This window comes from Cyprinus carpio, chromosome B15, assembly GCF_018340385.1.
Source record: "Cyprinus carpio isolate SPL01 chromosome B15, ASM1834038v1, whole genome shotgun sequence".
NCBI classification, from domain to species: Eukaryota; Metazoa; Chordata; class Actinopteri; order Cypriniformes; family Cyprinidae; genus Cyprinus; species Cyprinus carpio.
The window spans coordinates 21804192-21827154 of record NC_056611.1 but is presented as its reverse complement, the minus strand read 5'-3'; the positions used below and the strand labels follow the sequence as shown (position 1 = coordinate 21827154).

The following is a 22963-nucleotide window of genomic DNA, read 5'->3' as shown; positions in this document are numbered from 1 at the left end:
TCATTTAATTTAGATGTGTAATTCTATTTTTTCTGCCCTTTTTAATTATTTCATTTATAAATTAATAAAAAAAGAATAATAATGTTTACAATAAAGTACAATCAAATCCTTATATTACAATCACATTGCACTTGAATAAACCTAAAGGTGTAATCTGCTGATTGTCCTGCAGGTGACCGCATAAATAGGTCTTCTTACGATGCACTTAGGGCTTTACGATTACTCCAGAGCACTCGTAGATCTACGATGATTTTCAAGTGCTACTTAAGTTGCGATGCTTTTGGGAAACAGACCATAATATTAAGATCAGTCGTACGATTGTTATTACGAACTTCTTAGGCTTACAAAACTTTCGGGAAATGCAGCTCTGATCAGTTCTTGTGTGTACAGGTAAACTATTGCACAACCTGGCTCTCGGAACATCAAGAAGCACCTGATTGGATGACCTCAGTGCTTTAAAAGGAGTGTGGACATGTATAAGCTCTGATAAATAAGCAGGCGCCAACCCATTTCAAATCTTAAAAACAAACAAAAAAATCAATCTTAACAACAGCGTGGCAAATCTTTTTCGTCACCATAATGGATAGATGTCTAAAATAATATAATATATATATAATAAAATAGAAAATAAGAAGAAGCCTAAAACCTAATGCCAGCCCACGTCTGAGCTATGACATGGAAAAAAAAGCCTGGCCCTAGGGGCGTAAAAAATAAATTAAATTTTGCTGTATGTGAAGTGTAAAGATTTGAACCTCCACTAGGTGTCAGCAGTATACATCAGCATGGGTGCCAGTGTGAAATCAAATGGTTTTACCGTGATTGAATGTTTCTTGTCACCAATAGCACTACAGTAGCCCATTTACTGCAGATGTATATGTACAAAGCCCTTAAAAGTACAGCGACCTTTTCTGTGTGCTTGCGATCCCTTCCGTGCCTCTAAACACTACACAATACATTACAGTCAGACCATGATGAATTCTTGGATTAGTCTTTTCCCTGAGGAATGGCCATAATGATTTTCTTGGTCATAAGCAAGCTATAACTCACTTTAAATTCCCCATACTTTCTATCAGGAAGAATTGCTGTGTTTGAAAATGTCTCAGAGATGTGTTTGAGCATTTCGTGGCGTGTTTACATTCCAAGGCCAGATAAAATCTCAGCGTGATTTGTCTCTGCTCTTAACACATGTCTTCAGTTGCGCTGCAAAGCTGTTGCTGTTCATGGCTGGCCAAAATCAACATATGTAAACAGAAATTGTGTAAATGGAAATTTTTTGATAATAACCTGCTCACTTTGGCTAGAAATTATCTCCAGCTGGATGGGAGGAGGGTTTCGCTGTCTTAAACGCTTAATAAGTCTCTGTCTTGAATTCTTGGATAGCATGCTTGATGGTTTGTTCATAATGGTCTCACAGACTTTTGCAATTATATTTTTGTATCTTTGAATATTCAATATACACAGAAATGAACAGTCTGTGTGTGTGTGTGTGTGTGTGTGTGTGTGTGTGTGTGTGTGTGTGTGTGTGTATATAGATATATACATGTACTGTATGTGTGTGTGTAATAGGCATATACATGTAGATATATTTTTAGAATTATTATAAATTATTATTATAAGTTGAATTTTATAATAATATATTTCTATATATTCTATAGACAATATTAAATATTAAATGTTAAATGTGATACCATAGCTTTCAAAACATTTAATTAATTTAATTAATTGATTCAACAGTGATATCTGTTAATTCCGATAATTCAATATTCTATAAACCTTTGTAAAATTTGTAACCATTTTACATCTAGTTGACTATACAAACATGCAAAAAAGTACAGTTGGGTCCATTTTGTCCATTCAAAAACAAAACAAATCCATTAGAGAGAGAGCAGGAACATCAGGAGTGGCCAAATCAACAGTTTGGTACATTCTGAAAAAAAAAAAGAACGCACTGGTGAACTCAGCAACATAAAAAGGCCTGGAGGTCCACCTAGGACAACAGTGGTGGATGATCGGAGAATCCTCTCCATGGCAAAGAAAAACCCTTTCACAACATCCAGCCAAGTGAAGAACTCTCTCCAGGAGGTAGCGTGTCACTGTCAAAGTCTACAATCAAGAGAAGACTTCACCAGAGCAAATACAGAGGGTTCACCAAGGTGCAAACAAGGTCAGATTAGACTTTGCCAAAAACATATTAAAAAGCCAGACCATTTCTGGAAAAAACATTCTTTGGCTGGCTGAAATTAAGATCAACCTGTACCAGAATGACAGGAAGAAAAAAGTATGGAGAAGGCTTGGAACCGCTCATGATCCAAAGCATACAACATCATCTGTGAAACACAGTGTGATGGCATGAGCATGCATGGCTTCCAGTGGCTCTGGGTTACTGGTGTTTAGTGATGACGTGACAGAGGACAGAAGCAGCCGGAAGAATTCTGAAGTGTTCAGGGATATACTATCTGACCAGATTCAGTCAAATGCAGCAAAGTTGATTTGACAGCGCTTTATAGTACAAATGGACAATGACCCAAAACATACAGCAAAAGCAACCCAGGAGTTTTTGAAGGTAAAAAAGTGGAATACTCTGCAATGGCCAAGTCAATCTCCTGACCTCGACCTGTTTGAGCATGCATTTCACTTGCTGAAGACAAAACTAAAGGCAGAAAGACCCACAAACAAACAACAACTGATGTAAACTGCAGTAAAGGCCTGGCAAAGCACCACAAAGGAGGAAACCCAGACTCTGGTGATGTCCATGAGTTCCACACTGCAAAGGATTCTCAAAAAATATAAAAAAAATAACATTTTATTTATTATTATATTTATTTCTCCAAATACATTTGAGCCCCTTAAAATGGGGGACTGTGTATAAAAATGGTTGTAATTCCTAAACACTTATGTTATATTTTTGCTCAACCCCTTGAATTAAAGCTTAAAGTCTGCTTAAATTTCATCTTGATCATCTCACAGAGCCGATATTATGAAAATTGTATCAGTGTCAAAATATATATGGACCTGATTGTATGTGTGCTACACACTTTACATACAGATTTTTGTTGCATGTTGGTCTCTTATTGTGTTATCAACTAATTACCTTTCAATATTTTTCTAGAGAGATATATATCCGCTAGATATCTAAGCGGTTAGTTTTTTGCCAGATTAAGTTACAATGTGTGCCTGACTTTATGCTGAAGCACAAAAGATGTATTTTGAAGAATATTGGTAAAAAATACTATGGAAGTCAATGGCTACCGTCAACTGTTTGGTTACCAACATTCTTCAAAATATCATCTTTTGTGTTCAGCAGTTTAGGTAGATTTTCATACAAGTTTGGAACAAGTGGAGAATGGGTAAATAATTATTTATTTTCATTTTGGTGTGAACTATGCCTTACCTCTGTCTCTTGCAAGACTAGGTCAAAATTATGTGCTTCTCCCTGCTGCTAACACAATGCTCTACAACTGAGCCACAGGAACACTATCACACAGGAACACTAGTAATGCATGCAACTGCCACAGATGAGGTGGGCCTGCTGACTAGGTGGTGTGTGTGTAGATGTGTTTGTGAATGTTAGGGAGGGTCTCCAGGGCGTTGATGACAGATTAAACAGAAGCGCCCCTAGCTCCCCTCCTGTCGTCCTCACCCCTCAGCACCCTAATAGAGTCTGGCAGGCAGAAATGAGTTGCCATGGCAGAGTGTATTATTTTTGAAATGCTTTCACACAGGCCGTCCACAGACGCCGGGTCGTACCACTCACTCCCGCATGCTTTAATGTCATCTGCCGGCCTTGAAATTGCTGTGTCTAATTGTTTGCCACCTGCCACCAAATGAGCTGCCAGACATGGACAGGCTTCTTGGATTGTCTGTCAGAAGCTCAATAGACTGGGAGTGACAACATCAAAAAAAAAAAAAAAAAAAAGCCTCAAACACAGGAGAGATCAGGACGACTCGCCCATCAGTCTTTCTGGGACTTTCCAAAGGTGAATTTTTTCAATTAGTATTGAATAACCAGGAGGCTGTGTTTGCAGATGGGGCCGCCACCATGAAGAACTTGCTTTAGTCAATTTAAACCAAAGAGAAGCACTTTAATTCATTAACATTAGTCTGTATCAGTGCCAGTGGATGGTATGCTAGTAAACCGAGTGATACAACAAAAGTTTGCCATTAAAAAGGACCAACACATGTTATTTATTGTTATTATTAATGTTCATTTATGTGCTAAGACTGTAAAATAAAACAAACAATTTGCATTATTCATAGTCTACCCAAAATGAATCGGTGCTTTATTCAAATGAAGTCAGTTTAAAAAATCCTATGAATAAAATATGCACGGGATAATTCATACATCATTCACAAGCTCCTGACCAATGAATAATTCATGAGGAGTGTTCATATTTTATTAGAAGCTTGTTTATCAGTCTGATACTATCAACTCTACTTGTCAAATACCTGCAAGAAGCTGACATGTTATGAGTAATAAATACTGTAGAAAATCATTGCGTTGCAAATCTTTTTGCTCGAAAGTTCAGGATTAATATTTGACTCATAATTTTGTTGACTCTACAGTAACATTGGAATGTCCATGTTACACACATTACTGATATGTTTATTTAATATTAATTCATCTACAAATATTTTTTAGTAGTAATTATTCATATGAAGTGCTTTGAATGTTGTCACATTAATATAATTTGATTTTGAAGGTTGTTTTTTCTTTTTATTTGTTTATGTAAGTCCGCACTATTTTGTCTGCTGTGGTTCACGAAGGGAGTTATTTTTACAGCATGACCTGGCTGCTATTTTCCATTAATAAACATATATTTGACTGAGCATCAAGCTTCACAAATGCCAAAAAAAAAAAAAATCCCATAAAAGCAGTCCATACAACTTGTTAGCTGTATGTTCGGTTATACTACTCTGTTCTTCAGTGTTAAGTGCACTAAATATGATTTTGAGTGTAATTTATGTGTGTTGTTGTGGTACATGTGAGGCCAAGAAGTTTTTAATTTGTATTCTAAAACCATTACTTTACAATGCCAAAACTAAAAGTTTTTCATTATACTATAATAACTCCTCATAGCACATAAAGACAATGGCACACATGTATGATTTTCAGGGTCTGTTATTTTCTGTTTGTAGTCCTCAAGGGGAAGCACGTGTCACAGAATGTTTTTGCTTCCTGTCACGCCAGCGTGTTACAGAGTGCATGCCGTGGGGATGAGTGGCAGTCTCCCAGACAAGTGCTCTTATGGCTCCATCCACTCTCTGTACAGTGTCTGAGGTCACATCGTGCGGCATCAGGAGGCTTAGCAGGCGACATTAGAACCAGCCCTGTGCTACATCACCCAAAACATGCAGATCTTTGTATCGGCCAGCATCTCGAACCACGTCAAGTCGTGATAAAGAAACCAGACCGATATAAACCCCAACAAAATATCATTCCATCCTCCACTTGACTCTGTCATGTGTATAATATCAAACTAATCCTCTCCTGCTCTTTGCTATCAGGCTAAGGTGGTTTTCCGTGAATCTGCGAAGCTCCAGAATGTCTGTGAAGACATGCAGGAGATTATCGGCAAGGTCAAGAGTTTAATACAAACTCGTGATCCTGTTCTTTTCCAGCGCTATTTTCAGCTCGTTAGACTGTTGCCTCTGGAAACCATGTGATTTCTTTCTACATTTATAAATAACCTGGAAAATAAAAGCTAAGGATAGTTTCTTGAAGGCATAATTAAGTGGATTAGTATATTTAGGCACATTTTTAATGGTTTAATTTGTTTACTAGCTATATTTAGAGACTGTTTCTTTAATTAGCTTTCCAGAGATCGCAGCTGGCCAGTGTTGAGAGGGTTGAAGAAGGATGACAAGATGATTGCTGGTTTTGTGACTGTGGCCTGTTTTCTCCTGCAACAGGTTGTTTATTTTTTTTATTAAGTTTTTTTTTTGTAGTTCTTGTTGTTTTTTTTTTTTATGATTATTATTATTTTTTTTTTTATTTTTTTAAATGAGGTTCTACACTTTCAGACATATGATCTTGTCTTGTTCAAGCACTTAAATTCATTTTACCATGATTATAAAGGTTAAAAAAAAAACAGAACATGATGGAAATAAACAGCCACTAAATATTTGCTTAGATGAGGATGTTGCCTTGTGATGTTCTGTTTTCTGATATTTTAGTTTATTGATATTTTCATTTTTCATCATCTTTTTGTTTTTATCCTATGCTTTTTTTATACCCACTTTATTTAATTATTACCCACCCCCCCTCCCCCTTTTACATTTATCTAATGGAATAGAATGTTTTGTAGTGATGCAAACCATTTAATACCACAAAACTTTACAGAATTTATGAGATTCAATGCCATTTTTCCACAGAATTGTCACTTGCCTCGCAAGTTTATATGAATTTAAAATAAATAAATAAATAAAGTGGGGAAAAAAACTGATGGATGGATGGATAGATAGAAGATAGATTTACTGAGATTATTTAAAATTGGCATTTGTTAATTGATGTTTGATTTTATGGTTGACGCAAGTGAACTAATATGATATAACAATATTTATTTCATTATTTAGTCAAATGTATTATTAATATCTCCTAATTATGCATTTTATTAACAACAGTAATAAAAGCATTTAAAATCGGCTTCTGTTAATTTGTTACGCAGTGATTAAAGCTAAGTAATATTTATGTAAATCAAAAAAATATAAAAAAAATATTTAATATGTTTATAATTTAATATTTAATATTAGTATTTAATCCAATATAGTGAGATATAATGGGGCCGTAAAAAATGTGCTGCATAGTATGAATAACACACAAGGTTTTCTAAGGTGAGAACCTCAAAATTGCACTGCTATATCAACAACAAATTTCTGCAGCGCACCTGGAAAGTATCTCCTGATGAATTTCACTCCGAGTTTGACATTACGTTGAGGACAAACAGCAGAAAAGAGAAACATACCCAAAACCCAGCAGTAACTGCTTTTGATTTTACTGTTTGTTTGTCCTGAGCTCTCATTCTGTACAGTCACAAGGCAAGCTTGGGCCGGCAGGAGAGCAGGATGTTTACTTTGCCTGCTGGTCTTTCCCTTGCCACTGCGACTGTTCAATCCATCCACTTTCATCTGGCCTGACTGGACCGTGGAAAACAGCCGTCAGTCTCTCGGCAGCTTAATCAACTGAATTCACAAGCAATCATGTGTATTTATTGTTTTATTTTGCTTTGTTAGATTTGTTTCTTTTTGCTTATGCGGAATCTGGAAGCTTTTGTGGTTCACTTGCTGTCCCTTCCGGGAAGTGCTTGGTAAAATCCTAGCTGTTTGGTCATATGTTTACACATCCGTCCTGCCTGGTTACAAGAACAGTTTGCAAGCTGCATCAAATCTAAGGTACATTTAGTAAATGATGGTGAACTCTCTCTCACAGGAGTGTTGTGGTACAGGCCAAGAAGCCTCTCTCGGGCCTGACAGTGAACACGGTGGGCAGCTCTGGCTCCAGCAGCGCCCTGACCTCTGCTAGCACCCCGAACATCTTCGCTGCTGCTTCGTCTGCTACGCCCAAGAGTATGATCAACACTACAGGTAAGCATTACTCTGACTTATCAGGTCTCAATACAAACTTACCTAACCTCTTCTGGAATGTTGTTAATTATGCTAACTTTATAAGGACAGACTTTCTCCCTAAAAGTAGATATAATGGTCACAACCGCTCTCTGTGTTGGTAATGAGATGGTAATTTGAATGTGCTTGTGCTTAAGTGAATTTCCACTGAAATGCATGCTCTGCTCTGCTATTCCTAGAATAATTAAAGAAGTCATTCCTAAAATTATTCAAATTCAGGAAATTAAATTTGGTGGCATCGAGCGGTTTGTCCACTAGAGGTCCCCCCTCACTATGTATTGCTTTCTCACACTGGATGTGAAAATAGGATCTGTGTGAAATTTCAAGGTTGTTATGCAGCCACAAGGAGACTATAAGGAAGTAACATTTCAAGCGACCCCCACAGGGTGCACACTATGAACACTATAGATTTTGCTCTTGAGACTGGAGCTGTTATATAGGCTTCTGCCTTATCATGTGTGTAAGTGTTTATTGCTGTAGGCAGGACATTCAGGCCTGAAAATATAAAATTTTATTCTGTGGGATTCACTGAAAATATCTGGAATAGTAATTCTCCCTATTTGTTTATTTCATTATTTTCAGTGTATTGGGAATTGAAAGCCAATTTTGGTACCTCAGCTTTGAAGGATCGGTTTAAGCAACCTGCTTATAGTACTTTTTGTGATATTATGTTTATAGTTCAGTAAGGACACCTGAGGTAAAATAGAACTTTTACTTTCCTATGTCTGTCGCTATGTACTACAAAATTCATTGCAAAGGTCATTGCATGCAATTAAAAAAAAACCTTTTAATGTAATGATGTAATCCAAACATGCAATATGTATATTTAAATATTACAGATTTATGTAAAAAACTATTTTTTTATATTTTTTTGCACACACAAAAATAATAATATACCTATATATAATACCTTCCATTCATTTAATAAAAAAACAGTAAAATTGTGAAATAGTATTACAATTTAACATAATGTTTTTCTATTTTAGTATATTTTAAAATGTAATTTATTCCTGTGATGAAAAGCTGAATTTTCAGCAGCCATTACTCCAGTCTTGTGTGTCACATGATACTTCAGAAATAATTTTAATATGTTGATTTGGTACTCAAAAACCTTATTATTATTCATATTAATATTTATTTTATAATAATTATTGATTACTATTTTTCTCAATGTTGAAAACCACTGTTGTTTAATATTTTTGTGGAAACCGTGATACATTTTTTTTTTTTCAAGATTCTTTGAAGAATAGGAAGTTCAAAAGAATGAAACAGGAATCTTTTGTAACATTATAAACCCCTTTATTTTTTACCAGTTTAATGTGTCCTTGCCTATTAAAAGTATTAATTTCTTTCAAAAAAGATAAAAACATACTGACCCCACAATACAGTATATTTTGAGAACAGAAAAAATTAATCACATTTTCCTTAAGAGAGGCTTTTAGTTCCCTTTGTCCATCATAAACCTGATTGAGATCTGCTTAGAATGCACAAGTGACTATGATTTGGATTGAGGTTGAATCAGGCCAAGCTGCGCTTCCAGCGAAATCCATCAGAATGTCCCTCTTGACGTTTCCCCCCATCTTGGTGTATTTGCTTATGGGCGGACACTCATCTCTGACACGGCGATTGATGGCTGCGTAATAGATTTCCCATCCTCAGATGTCCTGTGACAGCTTGTGGTTTCACAGGATGACAGTCCATTGCTGTGATGTATCTATCAGAAGCTCCCTGCTGCACAGGGCGCTGTGGACAATGTGGCTTTGACAGAGAGAGAAATAAGAGGAATGTAAGATGGTGCTTCACTTTCTCAGGGGGAGGCCAGAGTAATGATGTTTCTCAAAGTTTGTGCCTCTGTAGTTATGTGGTTACCTGATGAAAATCCAGAAAGAGTATTTGATTTTAGTGCAACTGAAGGTTTTGTTGACAGTTGGTGGGGATGTAAAGTGCAAAACTGCAACGTGAGGTAAAGAAGGTGTGAGATAAATATTTATTTATTCAGAAAAATTATAATTGATTTATATTTTCCTCTAAAGTCAGCTTTTAAACCGAAAACATAATTTAGTCTTGATTTAGTCGATTTTTCTAACCTGTGTTTTCTTGTTGTGTCCCAGGACCCACAGATGCATCCACTTCCTCTTCCTCCAGCTTTGTGAATGGAGCCACCAGCAAGAATCTGCCTGAGGTTCAGACTGTGGCCCCCATGCCTGAGGACACCATGGAGAACATGAGGTGATTCAGAGTCCCAGGACTGTGTTGAGGTCTAAGACAGACAGCTGAGTAGAAATTCAGCTTGATGTTTATTTTGAAATGGGATGGTTGGATGAGCTGTGTTTGAAGATGTTGCGAAATATCACACATTATGTAAGTTTATGTGTAATTTTATGAAAATATGGCTGTGAGGATGGACTGTTCTGTTCTGTTCTGTTAAGCTTAGGGATGCATAGTATTATTTATTTTCAAACAATGAACAAACAATGAACAGTACATTTAGTACAATTTATAGGCTATTAATCTTTGTTAATGTTAGTTAAAACTGTTCATTGTTAGTCCATATTAGCTCAGGCCCATTAACTATGTTAATAGCTACAACTTTTCATTTTAATAATGTATTAGTAAATGCTGGAATCAGCATTAACTAAGATTAATAAATGCTTTAGAATGCTTTAGTTAACTAATGTAGTTAACTAATGTCAACAAATTGAACTTTATTGTAAAGTGTTACCCTCTAAGGGCCAGATTTACTAAACAGGGCAAATGATTTACTGACAAGGTGCACATTAAAGAACACAGAAGCAACATCTCATTTCCATAATGACCGGCACAATCTACCAAGAGCAGTGCAAATTACCGCCTGCTTTAAGACAGGATTTTTTGGCTGTTAAATAATGCCGCATATATTAGTGAAGTCACTACCGCAAATCTTAGCAAATCACGTGGCGTGATTCATTTAAATACTCTCCTCCCATAAATTTACAGATCGAAACGGAAACTCCTACAAATGTATATTCATAAAGGTGAGTCACAAAAATAGCTGTGTCTGTGCCTTTTCAGCGTTAATTTCCCACTGTGTGTTTTTAGCAAATACTGACAGTACTTTTTTAACGGCAAATGAGGGTGAAATTTTTTTTTTTTTTTTTTTTGAATTTTGTTTTTGCACTGGAAAGATGTTTTTTTGTGTTTTGATGGCTGAATAATTGACACAAAGGTACATAATAGTGCAACTCATTAGCACTTATATGTCAGTCCCTCACAGCTTCATTTGCATAAAATTAAACATAACATCTACCTTCACTGAAGTCCGTATTTCCTGGCAGATTAATTGTTAAATTATTAATAATGCGTTTAATTATTTATTGAATGTTAGTGTCTTATAATAGTGTAGCCACCATTTAAAAATAGCAATAATATGAAATTATTATAGTGATTATTCATTTAGAATAATTACACATTTTTAAATGGTTTTGAAAAGTCTCTAATGCTCACCAAGGCAGCATGTATTTGATGAAATATAATTATTTTCTATTTTTAATATTTTAAAATTTTATTTATTCCTATGATGGCATAGCTGAATTTTCAGCAGCCATTTCTCCAGTCTTTAGTGTCACATGATCCTTCAGAAATCAATGTATATTATTTCTCACAATACCCCTTTAATATAAAACACACCCTTAAATGGCGTATTGCTTTATTTGAGTGTGTCAGTGAATGGGAAGTATTTATCACTGCCACAAGAGGGGGTCAGAACTCAGCCTTGTTTCTTCATGTTTACAGACATGGTGTCTTTCCTTTGTTTAGGGCAATGGGCGACAATAATTTTACTTTTTTATATTGTTGTGGTTGTGACAAACAAGACACCCCACACCTTACATATCACCTGTCCTCTCTCTCACTGCCCACCGCGGGTGTTTGAGCCGTCAGAGGGGGCTGCGCGAGCGCTAATGCAGAGAAATCAGTGCACGTAGGTGTTTTGGGGAGTGTGTGGAAACCATGCTGACCTTGGCTCCATCCTTTCACCTCGTCTAATGCTTTGTGACAGACATCTCACAGACACGCCACCGTCTGACTACACAGGAGAAAGCGTGTGTGTGTGTGTGTGTGTGTGTGTGTGCCGCTCTCTCTCTCGTGCTCTCCAGGGGCCTCTACACCTTACACACACACACATATACACACACTCTTTGTGGCTCCTCTGCTGCGCCAGGAATCGCAAATCAGTTGCCATGGCAGCGATAACCGACAGCACTTACTGGGAGTGTGAAGTCAATGATGAAACTGTCTGGATGCAGAGGCTGTGATGCCTAACCCGCACTCCGAGAGACAAGAGATGGGTTTCGCTGTCACTGCCTGCATGTGTCTCATTAGTTTTTCTTGATTTTTTTCCCCACTTATTTTCCACACTTACTTTCATGACTCACAATAGCCGTTAGTGTTGAATTTTTCACAATAAGCACATCAAAAAGGAAACGCAGTATTTTCAAAGCTTTAGATCTAATTATCATCAGATTTGCAACCAAGACAAGCAAACCCGAGGAAATGTGCATGCTTATGCAACAAAATCCCTAGGAGTTTTGCCCAGTATCTCAGTTTTAAGCTATTATTGTGGTAACCAAGCCCCAAAATACTGGCTTTGCTCAATATTTTTTAATGCTAATATAGTAAATATGGGTTAGACTTTATTTTACAGTACATGTACCTATCAAAAGGTACTGGTAGTACATTGGTTAAGGTTAGGTTTAGGGGTTCAGCGTCAGTACCTAGTTATTATACAGTTATTTGAAATGTTATAATACGTACAAAATATATACATGTGGAACAGGACTGTAAAAATGTGGGTTGCACTTTATATTGTGTCCTTGTTACAGTGTAATTATACATTTAAGTACTGAGTAATATTGACTAACTACATGTACTTACTTTATGCTTAGGGTTACTTGCATGTAATTATGCATAATTTACTGTTATTATAATAGTAAGTACATGTAATGTGTAACAAGGACACCTTAAAATAAAGTGTTATCAAAAAGTGCTACTTAGATATGCTGGTACTGTAAGTACTAGTAGCTACTTGTATTTTATATGTGTAAAATTGAGTTTGAATCAATATATAACAAATAATGGACTTTTTTTATTGCAAATTCTAACAAAAAAGTATGAATACTAGTGTATGCAACACATACTGTTACAAACCTTTAGACACATTTGACTGATTTTATGCATCATATAACCTGAATAACCTTTTGATCAAAAAACATTTTGATTGAAAATATCTAAAAAAAAAAAAAAAACATACCAAAACAAAAAAAGCTAAGTTCTTAAGTTCTTAAAATTAGTTTTGTAGACAAAAAATTAATTGGGCCCTCATATATAGGGACAAAAATGAGTTTTTAAAATACCTACATTTCTGCACGGATTACTCATAAAATGAGGTCTGATCTTTATTAAACTTTATTTAATAATTTAATACCGTATAAGTATTGTACTTTTTCACAATTCTAACAAGTTAGCTTTCATTTGGCATAAGTGCCTCTTGACAAATTACTGTAAAAATTAACAGTAAAGTTTGGTCTTTGTACCACAATTTTGTTCTGTTTTGTTCAGGTTTCTTAGCTCAATTTATTTAACTTATTGTCAGGAACCCAGGCTGTACTGGAGCTGGCCAATGCCATAACCAAGAACAGCTTCCAGTGTGTTTTCCAGAACCACTAACATGCTTGTTTTCTAGTGGGGTTGGACTCCTGTAGGGAACATGTAGTTCTCTTTCTCTTCGGTGAGCTGGCGTTGTACTTGTTTGTGTTTGTGTGTTTGTCGTCAGAGCCCAGGATGTTCAATCTGAAGTCATCTGCAGCTGGTTATTAGGCATTGGTTTGGTGTGTTAGTGTGCCATATTACTGGTTAAGTAACATTTCATGGTAACAATTCATGGTTTTGTCTTGAAATGAACCAAAATATTTTTTTTCTGCTTCTATAATCCATTCACTTTGTCTACCCACAGTATCACCACTAAACTGGAGCGAGCTCTGGAGAAGGTGGCCCCATTACTGAGGGAGATCTTTGTGGACTTTGCACCTTTCCTCTCTCGTACACTGCTGGGCAGTCATGGTCAGGAGTTGCTCATTGAAGGTACTTATGCTAAATTCTTCCCCTCTCTCTCCATCTGATTCTCTTTTGCACATACTTGTGTATTACATGGGCATAATGTTATGTGGATACTGTCACAATCCTTTAGATACATTTAACTGGTTTTCTGTTTCTTACCTGAATAATGCACTTTTTAAATTGTGTGTATGTGTGAGAACATGTACTGTGTGTATATGTATGTATAGGCACACACAATTTAAATGTATATTAAATATTTATATTTTGTTGAAGAGAAAAAAAAATACTGTTCTTCTGAACTTTCTATTCATCAAAGAATCCTAACAAAAATCCAGTTTTAACAAAAAAAAATATTAAACAATATTCCTGTTTTCAACACAGATACTAGTGTTTTTTCCCCACCAAATCAGCATATTAAAACAATTTCTCAAGGATTATGTGACACTCAAGGACAAATTCAGCTTTACATCACAGGAATAAATTACAGTTTAAAATATATTAAAACAGAAAAAGATTATTTTAAAATGTAATAACTTTTCACAATATTACTAAAGTTACCATATTTTTGTTACCATATGGTACCATGTTACCATGTTTTTTATATTTACTTATTGTTTTATTTGGTTGTGTTTTCTCTTTTTTTCTCCTATATCTGAGGTGTATAGAGCTACCTTTTGGAGTATACTTCCATTCTCTAGCTGGCTGTGATAGGCCACACACACATACTCGCACACGCTTTCACTCTTGCATTTCGGCTCACATGGCAAGGCAACCTCTCTTTGAATGGGAACCCACACTCCAGGCTCTGTTTTGTGGCTTTTTTACCTTTCAGCCTCAGTGCCTAATCATAGTGTACGTTCCCCTCACCGCTCAAAGCCAGTTTGTTCCGACTAATGAAGCCCTGCATTACGGCACGCTAGAAATATGTGTGTCTACAGCTCAGGCAGCCATTTCATGAAAGAAATACTCAGGAACACATTCTGCCCTGGATTCAAGCTCTGCTTTTTATGAATTATAACAGCCAGTTTTCTGTCTTTAACTTCGTGGTCGTACTTAATCCTGTCCACATTAGGAAGCATCACAGTTTTGGTTGCCTGCTGAAAACAGACATAAGGTGACAATTTCATGACCTTGCTAGTGAAATCTAGTCAATTGAGTCAGTGTTTTTCTCTCAGATGTTGTAGTCGAAGCCTCTACCAGAAGGGGCAAACTAGACCTTGCTGTCAAACCTTGACCCCATGGTTTTGAAAGATTAAATTTCCCTAAACAAATTCGGGGTGATACTAGGGCATCGCTATGAGGTTGCAAAAGTGTGCTGGGTGGTTTTTTTAGCCCATTGTTATGTGGTTTGAAGAGTGTTGTAGGTGGTTGGCAGAGCCTAAACAAATGTAAAGAAATAGCTCACCCAAAAATGAAATTATTATTTACTTACTGTCATGTTGTTCCAAATGAAAATTATAAATTATAAAAATTATAAATATACATGTACATTTGTGCATTATGAAATTATTTTATACAAGTATTAATCCATTGACTGAGATATAAACTCATGATATAGTCTCAAAAAATGTATTGTTGCAAGAAATTGTAAATATTAACAATATACTGTACATAAATACATTTTTGTTACAATTTTGTTACTTATTTTAGTTACTTCATCATATGTTCTGGCCATTTTATAATATATGTTTAAAATCCAAATATAACATAACATAAATAAATAATAATGTAATTTATCACAACTATGTTTTAAGAGTAGAAAATATGTATTTTCTTGCTCATCATTTTGTAAATTCATTTTGTATATATATATATATATATATATATATATATATATATATATATATATATATATATATATTTTTTTAAAAATTTTTTTTTTTTTGTGTGTGTGTGTGTGTGTGTGTGTCTCTCTCTCTCTGTGTGTGTGTGTGTGTATGGTGTGTGTGTGTGTGTGTGTAACTCACCCAAAATTACTTTTTATTTACCCCAAATGTAATTTGGAGTGGAAATACATTTTAATGCTCAATGAAAAACATTTTATAATATATTTTATATATTTTTTACATTTAAATATAGCCAAGAATATATTTTTTTTGAGTGGTGTGATGTAGTAGTAGTTGGTGTGTTATGGTTTTTAAAACAAGGTTTTTTTTAATATATTTTTTGTTTTGTGGGTTTTTGGTGTGATGTGGGTGAATTAATAATGACATACCTGTAGTATTCTTTTTGTTGGGTGAACTACCCCTTTAGGCACCAATTCTCATGCTATCTAGCTTGAAATGCCATTGACTGTGCTTGTACATTGCCATTACCATTGCGATCCTCCCCAAATGAACCCCAGTCCAGAACATATAACAGCAGCTTCCTCATAGATGACTCTTTAACCCCGCATTCATTTGTCCAGTATGTTAACACCATCCCACGACCAGAAGAAATGATGTCTGTTTTCCCACCTCCTTCCCTTCCTCTCTTCCTCAACCTCTCACAGCTGAAATACTGTTCGCTCGGCGCAAAGGCGCCCTATTTACCCATAATTACCCTTCATCCATCACTCGGCCCGGCGCTAGGGGTCAAGCCCCTGCCCAGCCTCCCTCCAGACACTCGTTCACTGGGGGCAATTATGCCCCGCTCGCCCTCGAACAGCCTCTCGACACTTGGAGTTTGAGTGCGAGGCCCCTGGGCGGAACACTGCACTTCTTGTGAGAGCTGAGCGACGCTTCGGCCCTCTGACAATGTCACATTCACACCAGTGAGGCTTAACTGGAAAGTGCGGTGACTTGCTGTTTAAATAGAATGCATTTAGTTTGTCCAGCAGCATGATCCAGAGGTCAGGCCTGCCACCTGACTGAAGAGAGGAACCCCGCTGGGGAATCGCTGTGTTTACGGCCTCATCTCACCCTCATAAATGAGACAGAGAGATTGTTGGGACTTGAACTCTTGGCCTCTGAAATATTACGGTCATAACTTCACGGAATGAATGGTTTAGGAGCGATCATTCATGGTGAAAGGATGTTTAAGTGGGTAATGAGACAAGTGGTGCCCTCAGTGAGCTGAATGTAAAGCTCAATTTATAGGACCATTTTACCACAGATTGTATGTATACAGATTTTATTATCAGGATTTACTATTACTATTTTGATTTAAAAATGTAGCATTTTTGAAGAAAATTAGTACTTGCAAAATTATTCTCGTGAGAGCTGAGCGATGCTCATGGGGTAGTCATGGCCTTATGGTTAGAGGGTTTGACTCCTAACCATAAGGTTGTGGGTTCGAGTCTCGGGCCGGCAATACCACGATTGAGGTGCCCTTGAGCAAGGCACCGAACCCCCAAATGCTCCCCAGGTGCCGCAGCATAAATAGCTGCCCACTGCTCTGGGCGTGTGTTCGCTGCTGTGTGTTTACACTTTGAATGAGTTAAATGCAGAGCATGAACTCGGTGTATGGGTCATCATACTTGGCTGTATGTCATGTCACTCACTTATTATCTGCCACAATTCTGGGGTGGTTGCCAGGACATAGATATGAGGTTTGTAAGGTATTCAGGGTGGTTTTCATAATGACACTAGTGTACAGTATTTGTTGGTGGTTGTTGGTGGGATGTTAGCTAACAGTAAACCGCTGCTTGCGTTTAAACTTTTAATCACATTTGATGGGACGTGTAGCCAAGTATGGTGTCCCATACATTTTTTGTTTGCATTTTTGCAAAACTTTCTTATACTCTACTAGCTTCATTTGCACGTCTCATAAGCATGTCTTCTTCTATTGGATTGCATCTGGGAGGGCTGAATTACAGTCTTGTGCTACAGCGCTACGTTGGTAAAAAAAAAACGTTATTGCAGGCCCTTACATGAGGTCATATGAGATCAAACGACTATTTGTTTGACGTGGGTGAGTAAATTATTGTGAAAATTTTACTGTGGTAGTGAACTGGGGTCTCATTTATAAAACTCTCTGTAGATTTCATCCTAAAAGTGTACGTATGCACAAAAGCTAGATTTTGTGTACGCGCAAAAGTTTTCAGATTTATAAACCCATGTGTACGTCAGAACCTGCGCAAAAATCCCTTTATAAATCTCAGTCAGGGAAGATGTGCGTATGTGCTTCTCCACCCTGACTCCTCCCCGAAATCACCATATATGGAGCTTACAATGCCTAGTTTTACTATGCATAACCTCATCTGCATATCATTTCCATGCATATTCCCATCCACATTACACCATATTTAACACCATTATAGGGTACAAGACATTAAGGAATTATGTGATATGGACTATAAATGCCATTTGTGCCATACACAATTTTTATTGCTTAAAATCATCCAGTATTCTTGTTATGTTTTAGCATAAATATATCAAAATCCATAAAAATAAAACTGTTTCAAATAGTTCTCAGATAAATATTTTAGAATAGAGTTGATCTCATTTTTTCCACTGGCCAAATAGTATTTCAATTGTTTTAAACAATTCAAATCAAATTAAATTTCTGCAGTTTTGCTGATAAGGTGAACATCTTTTAGCTTTTTTTAGCGTATATTAATTGCAGTGTAAATTGAATTGTCTGACTCGGCGCGTCACTGTCAAAGTCGCCTATTTTAAAAAGAAAACGTGCAAATTACCTTTTTCTTCAAGTTGTATCCTTCAAATTCAGTGGTATTTTTCATAATGTTGTGGAGATGCCTTCACACAGCATACACACCTCCGTGCAGCTGTTGTTGTACAGTAAGATTATCACTGGACCTATTCAAACTAGACAATATAGACCATTCCACTGAATCCAGCAGTGTCCGCCACAGTATCAAAGTGCGCATCATTGATCAATGTTTTTCACTAAAATATTTTCTCATAACTTGAGATATGCAGTTTAGTTTGAAGATGAATTATTGTGCACCTAATAGCACTCACTGTCATTAAAACAGCATGCCACAGGAAAAGTGATCAAGTGCATCCACTAAACATGCCTAAATTCGTAGAATTTTTAAGTTCTGTTCTGCGTAATGACTTTATGTAATTTCAGTGATTATCTCCATTAATGAGAGTGGAATATTTAATGTAAATGTGTATATCGAAATGAAAACAGAATTTAAAATCGTTGTTTACTTCATTACTTTTCTCTCTCCAAGAAAAAGAGTGCGTATGCATGGTCTAGAATGTCCGTACGTTGTATACATATTTACTGTTTATTTTTATAAATCCCGATATGTGCGTGGAAAATTGCGTACGCACAAAATGTTTATAAATGAGACCCCTGATCCTTTAGTGTAGTTGCTAGAGTTTTCTAGGTGGTTGCTAGGTGACTCGATGACGTTTTCCTCTCTAGATATAATAAGGATACCTTTTTTGCTTTATTGTCCACCAAATGAAAAGCAAAAATCTAACCAGTTAGAAAATTAACAGCACACATTTTCTCAACATCCCACGCAATTGAAGTTACAATGTATGCCAAACTAGTTACATGGCAAAGTTGAATTCTTAGGGTTAGGTGTTTGCTCTAACGCCTCACCCTAAATATGGGAATTGATAATAATGATGCAATAATAAATACTCTTCCATCACTTCCACTGAGTCTCATTACACCACATTCATACTGAGCTCTTTCTCTCTCTCTCTCTCTCTCTCTCTCTCTCTCTCTCTCTCTCTCTCTGTCCCCGTCCCCCTCATCTTTCTCTCATTAGAGTCCTGTCTCTCTGACTCTACTGGCTCATGCAAACAAGGACATCAGCTATGTGCTGTGTTTGTATGTTAATGCAGGTGTGCGTATGTGAGTGTGTGTGTTTGAGAGAGAAAGTTTGTCTTATATGTCTGGCAATAATTGCACATGTCATTTACAATTACCTTGTTTATCAGTGAGGTTAACCAACTGTCCTTTATATTCAATGAACAACAGGCTTTTCATTTAAAACGGCATATTTTACTGAAATATCATCTGATTTCAATGGTGCCTATATGAGGAAAAAATATGTGCCTATATTCATGTCTGTATTAAAATTCCTGCCCTCACATTTTTGGAAGATATGTTGTTCTGTCTGTATCAGTGGCGTCCTTATTCTAGCAAGGTTTGAGAAGTATGCAAGGGAGACCATGGCCTTGGCTTTTGATCTCACACTGGCATGCAGCAAATGACCTCTGACATCTCAAGAGACCTTATTAGTGACCCCGCGAGCTGTTAGCTGTAACGCACTGACGACAAGAGACATTCAGTCTCAACTTCAAAACATAACTCATCAGGACTGGCCTGGATGATTGCGTGACATTAAATGGTTGCATTTTGGGACCATTCAGTACACTTTTCTGAGGCCATATGGACGGCCTGCCCTTGACTAACCCTTCCAGATGTATAACATGCATAGTTATGATAGGGCAATGGAAAGGTAAAAACAAACAACCTCTAAGGTTTGTTTTGCTTTTGTGTGTGTTTATGAATATGGTGAAGAAGAATGATTCATTTCTGTCTTCTTTCATTTCTCTAGGTCTGGTGTGCATGAAGTCGAGCACCTCGGTAGTGGAGCTAGTTATGCTGTTATGCTCTCAGGTGAGTTATCTCTTTTTTATGTTTTCTTTATCATTCGATTGTTGTTTCCAGCTGCATGACACATTGTCTATTGTTAATAGTCACAACGAGCTGCTTAAATATTTGTCTGGATGACAGAAAGCAATACACAAACATGACTCTGCTCATAAACACATTCATTTCTCAAAGCCAACCTCAAGTGAACTATGTTAAACCGGACTCTGCCTTTGATATTAAAAGGATAGTTTACCCAAAAATGAAAATTATCCCATGATTTACTCACCCTCAAGCCATCCTAGGTGTATACGACTTTGTTCTTTCAGATGAATACAACTGAAGTTATATTAAAATATGTCCTGGCTCTTCATAATGGCAGCTTTATAATAGCAGTGAATGATGGTCGAGATTTTGAAGCCCAAAAAAGTGCTCCAAACAGGTTAACAAAGGCCTCCTGAAGCCAATCAATGCATTTTTGTAAGAATAAATCCATATTTAAGACTTTATTTAAATATCTGGCTTTCACGAATCAGAAGTGCAAAACAAGAATTTGTAAAGAAAAATGTTGGAGGATTTGGATATAAGCCAAGAAGAGAGTGGTTTTCTGTTTCCGTAACAAAGGAAACTTTGCTTCCTTGCGCTTTGAAGCATGGATGCACTTTATTGGACTTTTGTTGGACTATTGAATGTCAGCACCCATTCACTGCCATTATAAAGCTTTTTTTAATATAACGCCAAATTTATTAACATAACTCCAGTTGTATTAGTCTGAAAGAAGAAAGCCATATACACCTAGAAAAGCTTGAGGGTGTGTAAATCATGGGGTAATTTTTAAGTAAATTTTCCATATAAGTATAATAGTTATAAATTCAAGTTATAAAATAAAAGTTCATATTTGATACATCAGGCTTTTAGAACTCATATAATATGATATAGTAAAAATATAACACTCATGCTGTATTTTAAGAGGAGAAACCACCACGTTTTATTCAGAGACGAGAAATATGAAATTTGGTGCATGTAAGCCTTTATGGCCAAAATGTAAGTTGAAATTCTAATAGTTTGTAGTGTAAATCAATGAGAGGCTACTTAATTTAAAAAGGCATATAATATCAGTTGTAACTCTATATCTCCCAATAGTATGTCTAAGTTTGATGATATTTAAATGCTTTGTTTTATGATCAAAACTCTATTTTATTGAGGGGGGAAACATATACAATAATGATTAAAAGCTCAAAAGCCTGAAGCATCATATTTGGTACTCATATTTGAACACGAATGTTATAAAAATGATGAATAATCGAGTAAACTTAAGTTGCTTCAGTCTAGTAAGTCTTCATTTTTAAATAATGATAACAATATGAACATTTTTCTTATGTTTTTCTTATAAAAATCATTAAAAATGTTCTTATTAAAAAATATGAATTATCGATCAGAAGTCAGAAGGCATGTGCAATAGTAGATTGTGTATGAAATGTTTTTCAGCAATTTAGAGGCCTTCGAAATTTGTGTATCAAATATACAGTAGGCATTATAGGGCTAAATTATTCCTACCTTTTCCCTCATTTTTCCTTCTTGAACTGAAAGTACGTAGTGTAACCCCAGCTCATGTAAACACAGCGCAGTTGTCTTCCCTTTAAATCCCAGTGACATATTACAGCTCGCTGACCTTCGGAGTCAATTGTTAAGCCTTCCCTTTCAAAGGGGTCAGGGTCCCGATGTTGTAGTCAGAGCGGGAGATATTTAACATACCTTCTGTCAGCCCATCACTCTTGCGCCGGGAGTCCATAAGGAAGCCATTACCTCAGCATCTCTTGCTCAGAATCCAGCCAGTCGGAGAGCTCAGCATGGCGGGAGCTTTTAGTCGTTGAATGGCACCTCTGACTTTATGAAGTCCATACCGCTAATCTCCCGACTCGAGAGTCGATCTCTACATTTGCTCTTAGTTTGTCCTGACAAAGGTGGCGTCCTGCAGACGCTGTGGCGCTCAGGATGTGTCCTGCTGTTCTGCTCTTCTCCTTTTGAAGATTTCAGACATCCTTTCCCTGTTTGCATTAAACGTTTGGATGGTTTTTTTTTTTGCTCGTATCTGTTTTATGCTATCTGCCCACTTTGTTGCCACTTGGATTTATTGCAGAGTGAAGCATCACATTGAGACTCAAGCTCCTGGTTTTCTCTTCCCCCGCCCCTGTTAGACATATAATGTTACCAGAGCTCCAAGAGCTCTTGCCATTAAAAGCTCCCAGGGTAAAAACAGCCTGATATATCGATTGCCCAAAGAGGGGATGAAACCAGAGCCTGGGCCCAAAATGGCTTTCAGGCGGCTTCATAACTGGCTCCCTGTAGGATCTGATTTAGAGCATGTTGCCCAAACCAGAGGGCTTGAAAAACAAAAGGCTTGATTCTTTAGATGAGCGGGTGAGTGAGAGATGAAGTAAAAGAGAATTAGAAGAATGGAAAGAATTAGGGTAGGTAAGGTTTTTTAATGTTTTGGAATAACTCTTTTTTTCTCATCCAAGGCTGCATTTATTAGATCAAAAAGTCAAAACCTGCAATATTGTTAAATAATATTACATTTTAAAAACTGTTTTGTAATTTTATATATTGTAAAATGTAATTTATTCCTTAGGATCGGAAAGCTGAATTTTATGCAGTTGTGCTGCTTAATATTTATTTATTTGTTTGTTTATTCATTTGTTTATTTATTAATTCAGAATTATTTGATGAATAGAAAGTTCAAAAG

The 22963-nt window shown here is 36.4% G+C and overlaps 1 long non-coding RNA gene and 1 pseudogene across 3 annotated transcripts; one reads left to right on the top strand and one right to left on the bottom strand.

Moving 5' to 3' along the window:
• The window catches only part of LOC109076556, a 247798-nt pseudogene that overhangs the window by 106416 nt on the left and 118419 nt on the right, over nt 1-22963 (top strand).
• LOC122139833 lies at nt 8921-22433 on the bottom strand. Of its 3 annotated transcripts, XR_006156592.1 has the most exons (4): nt 21973-22433; nt 9708-9824; nt 9490-9571; nt 8921-9378 (listed from the first exon to the last, which is right to left on the bottom strand). It is a non-coding gene; the product is annotated as an uncharacterized LOC122139833 (long non-coding RNA). The 3 variants fall into 3 exon arrangements; XR_006156593.1 differs by lacking the exon at nt 21973-22433 and adding an exon at nt 21775-21966 and having other exon boundaries at nt 8921-9571; XR_006156591.1 differs by lacking the exon at nt 21973-22433 and having other exon boundaries at nt 9708-10274.